This window comes from Peromyscus maniculatus, chromosome 19, assembly GCF_049852395.1.
Source record: "Peromyscus maniculatus bairdii isolate BWxNUB_F1_BW_parent chromosome 19, HU_Pman_BW_mat_3.1, whole genome shotgun sequence".
Lineage (NCBI taxonomy): Eukaryota > Metazoa > Chordata > Mammalia > Rodentia > Cricetidae > Peromyscus > Peromyscus maniculatus.
The window spans coordinates 57,066,200-57,076,461 of record NC_134870.1 but is presented as its reverse complement, the minus strand read 5'-3'; positions in this window follow the sequence as shown (position 1 = coordinate 57,076,461).

Here is a 10,262-nt window from a genome sequence, read left to right as displayed (position 1 = left end):
TAAGCAGAGTGAAAAGATCAAAAGACTTCCATCTCTGAAGATACCTTTAAACTTTAAAATTACATCTTTTTTTTTTTCCAGGACATGGTTTCTCTGTCTGTGTAGCTTTGTGCTCTGTAGACCAGGCTGGGCTCGAATTCACAAAGATCTACCTGCCTCTGCCTCCTGAGTGCTGGGATTAAAGGCGTGCGCCACCACCGCCCAGCAAAATTACATCTGTTTGTGTGTGGAGATGAACACACACACCATGGTGTATGGAGGACAACTTGCAGGAGTGAGTTCTAGCCTTCTGCCATTTGAGTTCCAATTATAAGATCCAGGTGTCAGATTCCCTAGGAAAACACCAGCTCTGCCAGCCAGGCAAGCAGGTGGGCCAACTTCACTCTCCTTCCTCTCCTCCAAATCCAATCCCCCAGTCTCATCCCCAGCTTCATAGGAGACCACCTGCTCTGGTCTCTGCTTCCTCTCTGCCCCATTTCCAGCGGATCATGCAGATCTTTTCCTACAGTCTTCCTCACCACCCCCTCCCTATGTCTCAGCCACAAATCCTACTGCCACTCCCTCGGAACCTGCTGGCCATGCTGGCCAGAAGCAGACAGTCTATCTGTAACGTCTTTCTTTGGACTGCCAGCTCCTGAATGATGACATGGACACTTATTAAGTATGAAATTTTGGGCTTATCTTAGGCTTGCTCTCAACTAGCTCTTGTAACTCAAATTAACCTGTTTATATTAATCTACATGCTGCCATGTGGCTCATTACCTGTCCTCCTCACCATACGTCTGACTTCCTGCGTTTCTTTCTCAATGGTGAATTCCCTGCCTCACATTCTTCCCCCGAGTTCCTCTCTCTCCCCAGAAGCCCTGCCTATCCTCTCCCTCCTAGCTATTGGCCGTTCAGCTCTTTATTAAACCAGTCGGAAGATGCCTCAGGCAGGTGAGGTAGAACAGAGACACATCTTCACACAGTGTTATCAATATCCTGCAACAGCTCTCTCCACTCTCCTTCCTCTCCTCCAAATCCAGTCCTCCAGTCTCATCCCCAGCTCCAGAGCAGACAACCTGCTGTGGTCCCTCCTACCTACCTGGAGGCCCCCATTCCCAGGAGACTAAGCAGATTCTGACGACACACCCTGATTTTTCTCCCTCCTATGGACAGCTTCACACCCCCTTATAGCCCATCCCTATTCCTAAATGTCTACTCTAATACTTGAAGACATATTCTACCTGAACCACAGGTATATATATATTCTCCCAGTGACCACACCTAGCAGGATCTCAGAAACATTCCCTACCACAACCACCACACACTCCTAAGAACCAGACAGGGCAACAGAAACCAATGAACTGAAAACCCACCCAACAAAGACAAGACCAGATGCCAGCACCTAGAATACAGTCACCCTGAACCCAGATGCCTAGACAGCAGTGTGCAAACTCAATAACAGCCAGGATGATGTGTCTCCACTGGAGCCTAGTAGCCCTACTACTGGGTCCTGAGAAATGCAACATACCTGAAACACAAGACAAGGACTTCAGAATAGCCTTAATGAATATGTTAGAGGCCCTTAAGAGGATATGGATAAATCCATTAATGAAATGTATGAAAATACAAACAGTGGATGAAATGAATCAAAAAAAAAAAACAGTTCAGGACACGAAAGTGGAAATGGAATCAATCAAAAAAACTCCAAGTGAAGGAAAACTGGAAGTAAACATTTAGGAACTCAAACAGGAACCTAAGCGGCAAGCCTCACCAACAACATATAAGAGATGGAGGAGAGAGCTGAGCATGGTGGTATATGCCTTTAATCCCAGCCCCCAGGAGGCAGAGGCAGGGGGATCTAGCATTTGAGGTCAGCTGGGCTACAGAGTGAGTTACAGGACAGCCAGAGCTACACAGAGAAACCCTGTCTCAGAGAGAGAGAGAGAGAGAGAGAGTCTTGCGGGCCGCAGAAATATATCATAAGAACTCAGCTGGTTATGGCAAAGTCACTACCTGGAGAGATCAGGGAATTCCTCCAGAGGAAGCCAAATCCCAAGGAGTTTTTGGTGTTACTTGGCTTGTTATATATCAGCTGTATTCTGTTATGAAAATCATGTGTGCCTTCATAGTTTTCCCAATTGACTTTCCCCTAAGAAGGACTAACAGTGTAGACTGATCACTCTCTGGACATACACATTCCAGGTATTTGGAGAACAGCCTCAGGAAAGGCTTTCTCTGGAACCAGCTATCTCCCTTAGCCACTTTCTAGGACTACAGGAAACACCACCCAGGTGGACGCCCAACTGCCAAAGACTAACAATGATAACAGCCCACCTGAAAGCCTCCTGACTTAAATTCCACAAGGAGACACCACCCAGGGGGGCGCCCAACTTCCAAGGACTAACAAGTGATAGCAGCCCACGTACAAGTCTCCTGACTTACAGTAAATTCACAAGAGGATGCCGCCTAGGCCAGGTGGACACTAAGTAATAGTTTTACACAATTTAGCTTAGGCCCTCCTTTCTTACAGCCTTACTAACTTTATAGACCTCTAACTACTTACCTAACCACTTCTAGGAATATTTAGATAACCTTCTGTGCTAACAGCTATGCTCAGCCAGAACTCCCAGTTCAAGCTTCCCTGTAATTATCATTATTGGTAGCATCCGGCCAGGTCCATCACCGGATGGAGGAAAGTACCTTATCAGAGATACCTCTGTACTCTCTAAGAACAGACTTAAGCATCCAGGTTACCTGTTTGAGAAGGCCTGGCAGATGTGTCAATTAAGCCTATTCTTATCACCCCTTCATTTGACCCTGGAAGCCTGGCTTTGCACTGCTAAGGAAATACTGCTTGTAAGTGTATATATACCAGAACTCCCAGGGCAGGAGAGGACAGGGAAGAGAGAAGAAAATGGAAGAACGAGATGGGTAAGAACTGGAGAGGAACGAACTGAGATGGGGAGGAAGTAGATTGAAGGGCTACAGGAGAGTACGACAGGAACGAGATGGAAGATGAGGAAGAGCCAGATGAGGGAGAAGGAGACGGGAGAGGAGATGATATGGGAAGGAACAAGATGGATGAGAACCTAGAAGGGGCAGAACTATATGAAGGAATTAAGATAGAACATAGAGGGGACAGTATATAAATATAGAGAGAAATCAGGCAAGAAAGGAGCTAGACATAAGAACAGAACTGTAGCTGTGTATAAAGGATGTTATGCCAGAGGAATTAAAGCGAATGGACCAAAGAACTCTGCGTGCGTAGACTGATTTACCGACCCTAAAGATTCTCTGCTGGTTGATAGAGCCTTCTGCGGACCCTGGGAGGGGACTATCGAGGGGCTGGACCCCCATAGTCCTCGTTAAGAGAGAGAGAGAGAGAGAGAGAGAGAGAGAGAGAGAGAGAGAGAGAGAGAGAACACCTCCCAGGTCATCGCCCAACCTGTGCTGGACCCTTCCCCCAAACCCAGTGGACTTCTGCCGCTCAGGTGCAGGCCACACCAGTCAGAGGAACAGAGACCCCCTGCCACACCAAAGGCCAAGCTAGCCACCAGGAGACCAGCCCCCAACGTAGACAGAGACTCCCTCCTAGATCAGAAGTCACACTGGCCATGAGAAATCCAGGCCAAAATGACCAAAAAAAAAAAAACAAAGAGGAAACAGAAGCTGTTTTAGGTAGGGTTTTTATTGCTGTGAAGAGACACCATGACCATGGCAACTCTTATAAAGAAAACATTTCGTTGTGGTGGCTCGCTTACAATTCAGAGGTCTAGTCCATTATCACCATGGTGGGAAGCAAGGCAGCATGCAGGCCGAGAAGTGGTGCTAGAGCAGGAGCTGAGAGTCCTGACATCTTGACTCACAGGCAACAGGACACTGAGTGTGGCTTGAGCATATATGAGACCTGAAAGCCCGCCTCCACAGTGACACACTTCCTCCAACAAGGCCACACATTCTAACAATGCCACTCCCTTTGAAGGCCATTTTCTTTCAAATGACCACATTCCACTCCCTGTCCCCCAGAGTCTTGTCGTCATATCTTAATGCAAAAAAAAAAAAAAAAATGCATTCAGTTCAAACTTAAAAGTCCCCATAGTCTATTACAGTCTCAACAATGTTTAAAAGTTAAAGTCTCTTCTGAGATTCATGCAAACTCTTAACTATAATCTACAAAATAAAAATAAAAAAGCAGATCACATACTTCCAACATATAACGGCACAGGATATACATTTACCACTCCAAAACATAGGGAAGGGAGCATAGTGAGGAAATACAGGACCAAAGCAAGACTGAAAACCAGCTGGGCAAACCCCATACCCCGAATCTCTACATCTGATGTCAAAATGCTCTTCGGTCTTCAACTCCTTTCAGATTTGTTGACTGCCGCATACTTTCTTCTCTTGGGCTGGTTCCACTCCCTGTTAGCAGCTCTCCTCGGCCCGTATCCTATAGCTCTGGCATCTTTAACATCTTGGGTTCTCCAAAGCAATCCAGACTTTTTCCTTCACAGCTTCACACAATGGCCTCTCTGGGCCTCCATTCAGGGACACCCCTGATACACGGCTGGCCTCAGCAGCTTCCCTTAGTCGAGGAGGCAAATTCTGTAACCCCATTCTTCTATCCTTAACTCTAAAGCCAGAACCATGTGGCTAAAGCTGCCAAGTTCTGCTATTTGCTGGGGCTAGAACATGGCCCCTTCATTCAATTGCACCCTCACCCGCTTTCTGTTTTCCATGGTTTCCTTCACTGCCTAAGCTTGGCTGTCCTGAAACTTGCTCTATAGACCAGGAGGGTCTCAGACTCAGAGATCCCCCAGCCTCCGCCTTACCAATGCTGGGATTAAAGGTGTGCGCCACCACACTGGCTCTAAGCTTTTCTTTAATTCCTTTCACGAATTGGAAACTTAGTTGGGTGGGATCTTGCCCTGAGGTCACCACTCCCTTTATTCCAGTTCTTAATCTGTTTATCTCCTTGAACCCAGGACACCACTTGTGGTGCTCCTTCCCTCCTCAAATATTTTTCCTTGCTCAGCTTGCTCCTTTTCATTATATATCTTCATTAGAGTTAACACTAGTAACCACAAAAAGAGTCTATAGTAGGATTTTTTGAGATTCCTCTACCAACAGAATTAATCCAAAAAACATTACTTTAGCCTCAGGCAAACTTTTTGGACAAGAACAAAAAGCAGCCACATTCTTCACCAAAATATCACAAGAATGATTTCTAGGCAACATATTAAATTCTTCTCCTTTGAAATCTCTTGAGCCAGCTGTTAAGATTCTGTACATGCGTAGCTCGAGGTCTTGTCTGATGCCTTATTCCGTCATCAATGGCGACTGCGTCCTTAAAGCCGGATGTGCACCCCCACGTGTGCGCTCTCTCTCTCTGAGCCTCTCTTCTTGTGTTTCCTATCCGCCAGGCCTGGCTCCCGCCTCCCCCCCCCTTCCCTCCATTAAAGCTCTAAAACTAATATTGGATTCTGCCGTGGCTGTGACTCTTCTGCCAACCAATCAGCGCCATTTTATCTTTTCACCAGCCTCCCACAGTTCAAATCACCCTTAGTACCACGGTCTTCCTTGCTCCTATTGGTATATAGCCCATTAAGCAGTGTTTAAAGCATTCCACTGTTTCCCTAATGCAAACTTCCAAAGTTCAGATTTCTCCAAACAAAAGCATGGTCAGGCCTATCACAGCACTACCTGAGTCCCTGGTACCAACTCCTGTCTTAGTTAGGGTTTCTATTGCTATGAAGAGGCACCATGATCATGGTAACTCCTATAAAGGAAACCATTTAATTGTGGTGGTTCACTTACAGTTCAGAGGTTCAGCCCATTATCATCATGGTGGAATGCAAGACAGCGTGCAGGCAGACATGGTGCTGGAGAAGGAGCTGAGAGTTCTTACATCTTGACCAGCAGGAAACAGGAAGTGGTCTGGGACACTGGATGTGGCTTGTGCACATATGAGACCTCAAAGCCCACCTCCACAGTGACACACTTCCTCCAACAAGGACACACCCACCCCAGCAAAGCCACATTCTAATAGTGCCACTCCCTTGGGAGGCCATTTTCTTTCAAAACAACACAGAAGCCAAGGAACAAAATACTCACCTGACAAAGACAAACTCAATAGAAATCAACACCTAGACCTATAATCATAGATGCCTAAATGCCAGTGTAAAAATACAACTACCAACAGTCAGGGCAATATGGCAACACTAGAGCCCAGCTATCCCATGACAACAAGACCTGAATACACCAGTGTTGCTGAAGCACAAGGAAATTATCTTAAAACAATTTTATGAAGATTATAAAGGTCCTTAAAGAGGAAATGAAAAAAGTCCCTTAAAGAAATACGAGAAAAGACAAACAAAAAATTGGAGGAAATTAATAAATCCCTTAAAGAATGCCAAGAAAACCAAGAAAAAAAAAACAAGTGAAGGAAACTATTCAAAAGCTGAAAATTGAAATAAAAGCAATAAAAAAGACTGGGGGAGTTTTAGAAATGGAAAATCTGGATAAGCAAATAGGAACTACAGATGCAAGCATCACTAACAGAATACAGAGATGGAAGAAAGAATCTCAGGCATTGAAGATACTATAAAAGAAATAGATTCATCAGTCAAAGAAAGCGTTAAGTCTAAAAGACTAACACAAAAAATCCAGGAAATCTGGGACACTATGAAAAGGCCAAAACCTAAGAATAATAAGAATAGAAGAAGGAGAATAACTCAGCTCAAAAACCCAGAAAATATATTTAATAAAATTATAAAAGAAAATTTCCCTAATCTAAAGAAGGCCTTGCCTATAAAGGTACAAGACACTTACAGAACATCAAATAGATTGGATCAGAAAATAAAGCCCCCCCCACTACATAATAATCAAAAAATTAAACATATAGAACAAAGAAAGAATATTAAAAGCTACAAGGGAAAAAGGCCAAGTAACATATAAAGTCAGACCTATTAGAATTACACCCAACTTCTCAAAGGAGACTAAAAGCTAGACAGGCCTGGAAAGATGTCCCGCAGACTCTAAGAGACCACTGATACCAGTCCAGATTATTATACTCAGCACAACTTTCAATCACCATAGATGAAGAAAACAAGATATTTCATGACAAAGTCAAATTTAAATGATACCTATCCACAAATCCAGCCCTGTAGAAGGTACTAGAAGGAAAACTCCAATCCAAGGAAGTTAAGTATACCACAAAAACACAGGCAATAAATAATCTCACACCAGCAAAACCTAAAGAAGGGACACACACACACACACACACACACACACACACACACACACACAGAGCTATTACTATTACTACTGCTGTAGCTGCTGCTGCTGCTGCTGCTGCTACTACTACTACTACCATCAACAACAAAATAATAGGAATTAACAATCATTGGTATCAATATCTCTCAATATCAATGGACTCGATTACCCAATAAAAACAGGCTAACAGAATGGATACAAAAACAGGATCCATCCAACACACACCTCAATATCAAAGACAGACATTACCTCAGAGTAAAGGGTTGGAAAAAGGTTTTCCAAGCAAATGCCCCTAAGCAGCAAGCTGGTATAGCTATTTTAATGTCTAACAAAATAGAATTCAAATCAAAATTAACCAAAAGAGATGGAGAAGGACATTTCATACTCATCAAAGGAAAAGTCCACCAAGATGATGTTTCAATTCTTAGTATCTATGTCCCAAATGCAAGAGCACCCACATTTGTAAAAGAAACATTACTAAAGCTTAAATCACACATCAAACCTCACACATTAATAGTGGGAGACTTTGACACCCCACTCTCACCAATGGCCAGGTCATCCAGACAGAAACTAAACAGAGAAATAATGGGGCTAACAGATGTTATGACTCAAATGGATCTAACAGATATCTACAGAACATTTCACCCAAACACAAGAGTATACTTTCTTCTCAACACCTCACAGAACATTCTCCAAAATTGACCACATACTCAGTCACAAAGCAATTCTTAACAGATACAGAAAAAAAAAAATAGACTAACCCCCTGAATCCTATCATAACACTTTAACATGGGTTAAAGTGGGATTTTAAGAACAACAGAAACAACAGAAAGCCTACAAACTCACAGAAACTGAACAACTCCCTAATGAATGACTACTGTGTCGAGGCAAAAATAAAGAAAGAAAATAAAGACTTCCAAGAATTCAATGAAAATGAATGCACAACATACCCAAACTTATGGGGCTCATCATATAAGTGATGCTAAGAGGAAAAGTTCATAGCACTAAGTGCCTCCATAAAGACATTGCAGAGTTCTCATATTAGCAACTTAACAGCATAGCTGAAAGCTCTAGAACAAAAAGAAGCAAACACAACCCAGAGGAGCAGAAGGCAAGAAATAGTCAAATCCAGGGCTGATGTGGTTGTTTGAATGTAAATGGCCCCCATAATCACACATGGAGTGGCGTAGTAGGAGGTGTGGCTTTGTTGGAGTGGGTGTGGTCTTGTTGGAGGAAGTGTGTCACTGTGGGAGTGGGCTTTGAGATTTCCTATGCTCAGGATACCACCCAGTATCTCAGTTGACTTCCTGTGGCCTGCATATCAAGATGGAGCCAGCACCATGTCTGTCTGCATGCCACCATGCTCCCCTCCATGATGCTAATGGACTGAATCTCTGAAACTGTAAGCGAACCACCTCAATGAAGTGTTTTCCTTGTAAGAGTTGCTGTGGTCCTGGTGTCTCTTCCCAGCAATAAAAACCCTAAGACAGCTGAAACCAATAAAATAAAAACAAAGAGAACAATACAAAGAATCAGTGAAACAAAGAGTTGACTCTTTGAGGAAATCAACAAAATAAACAAACCCTTATCCAATCTAGCTAAAAGACAGAGAGAATATCCAAATAAACAAAATCAGAAATGAAAAGGGAGACATAACAACAGATAATGAAGAAATCCAAAGAATCATTAAGTTATATTTCAAAAATCTGTACTTCACAAAGTTACAAATCTAAATGAAGTGGAGAACTTTTTCAATAGATACCAATTGCCAAAGTCAAATCAAGATCAGATAAACAATTTAAATAGACATATAACCCCCAAGGAAATAGAAGCATTTAAAAGTCTCTCGGCCAAAAGAAAAGAAAGAAAGAAAAAAGAAGGAAGGAATGAAGGAATGAAGGAAGGAAGGAAGGAAGGAAGGAAGGAAGGAAGGAAGGAAGGAAGGAAGGAAGGAAAGAGAGAGAGAGAGAAAGAAAGAAAGAAAGAAAGAAAGAAAGAAAGAAAGAAAGAAAGAAAGAAAGAAAGAAAGAGAGAAATATAAAAAATCCCAGAACCAGATGGTTTTAGAGCAGAATTCCACCAGACTTTCAAAGAAGACCTAATACCAATATTCCTCAAATTATTTCACAAAATAGAAACAAAAGGAACATTGCCAACTTCATATTATGAGGCCACAGTCACCCTAATACCCAAACCACATAAAGTTTCAACAAAGAAAAAGAATTACAGATCAATTTCCCTCATGAATATAGATACAAAAATATTCAAATACACCAAGTGCAAGAACACATCCAAAAGATCATCCACCACCACAATCAAGTGGGCTTCATCCCAAAGATGCAGTGATGATTCAACATATGAAAATCTATCAATGTAATCCACCATATAAATAAACTGAAAGGAAAAAAAATCACATGATCATCTCATTAGATGCTGAAAAAGCCTTTGACAGAAATCCAACACCCCTTCATGATAAAAGTCTTAGAGAGATCAGGGATACAAGGGGACATGCCTAAAAATAAAGGCAATTTACAGTAAGCCTATAGCCAACATCAAATTAAATGGAGAGGAACTCAAAGCAATTCCACTAAAATCAAGAACAAGACAAGGTTGTTCACTATCTCCATGTCTATTCAATATAGGACTTGAAGTTCTACCTAGAGCAATAAGACAACTGAAGGAGATCAAGAGGATACAAATTGGAAAGGACGACAAAGTCAAAGTATCACTATTTGCAGATGATATGATAGTATGCTTAAGGGACCCCAAAAAATTCCATCAGAGAACTCCTACAGCTGATAAACACTTTTAGTGAAGTGACTGGATACAAGATTAACTCAAAAAAAAAAATCAGCAGCCCTTCTATATACAAATGATAAACAGGCTGAGAAAGAAATCATGGAAATAACATTCTTCACAATGGCCACAAATAATATATCTTGGGGTAACTCTAACCAACCAGTGAAAGACCTGCATAACAAAAACTTCAAGTCTCTGAAGAA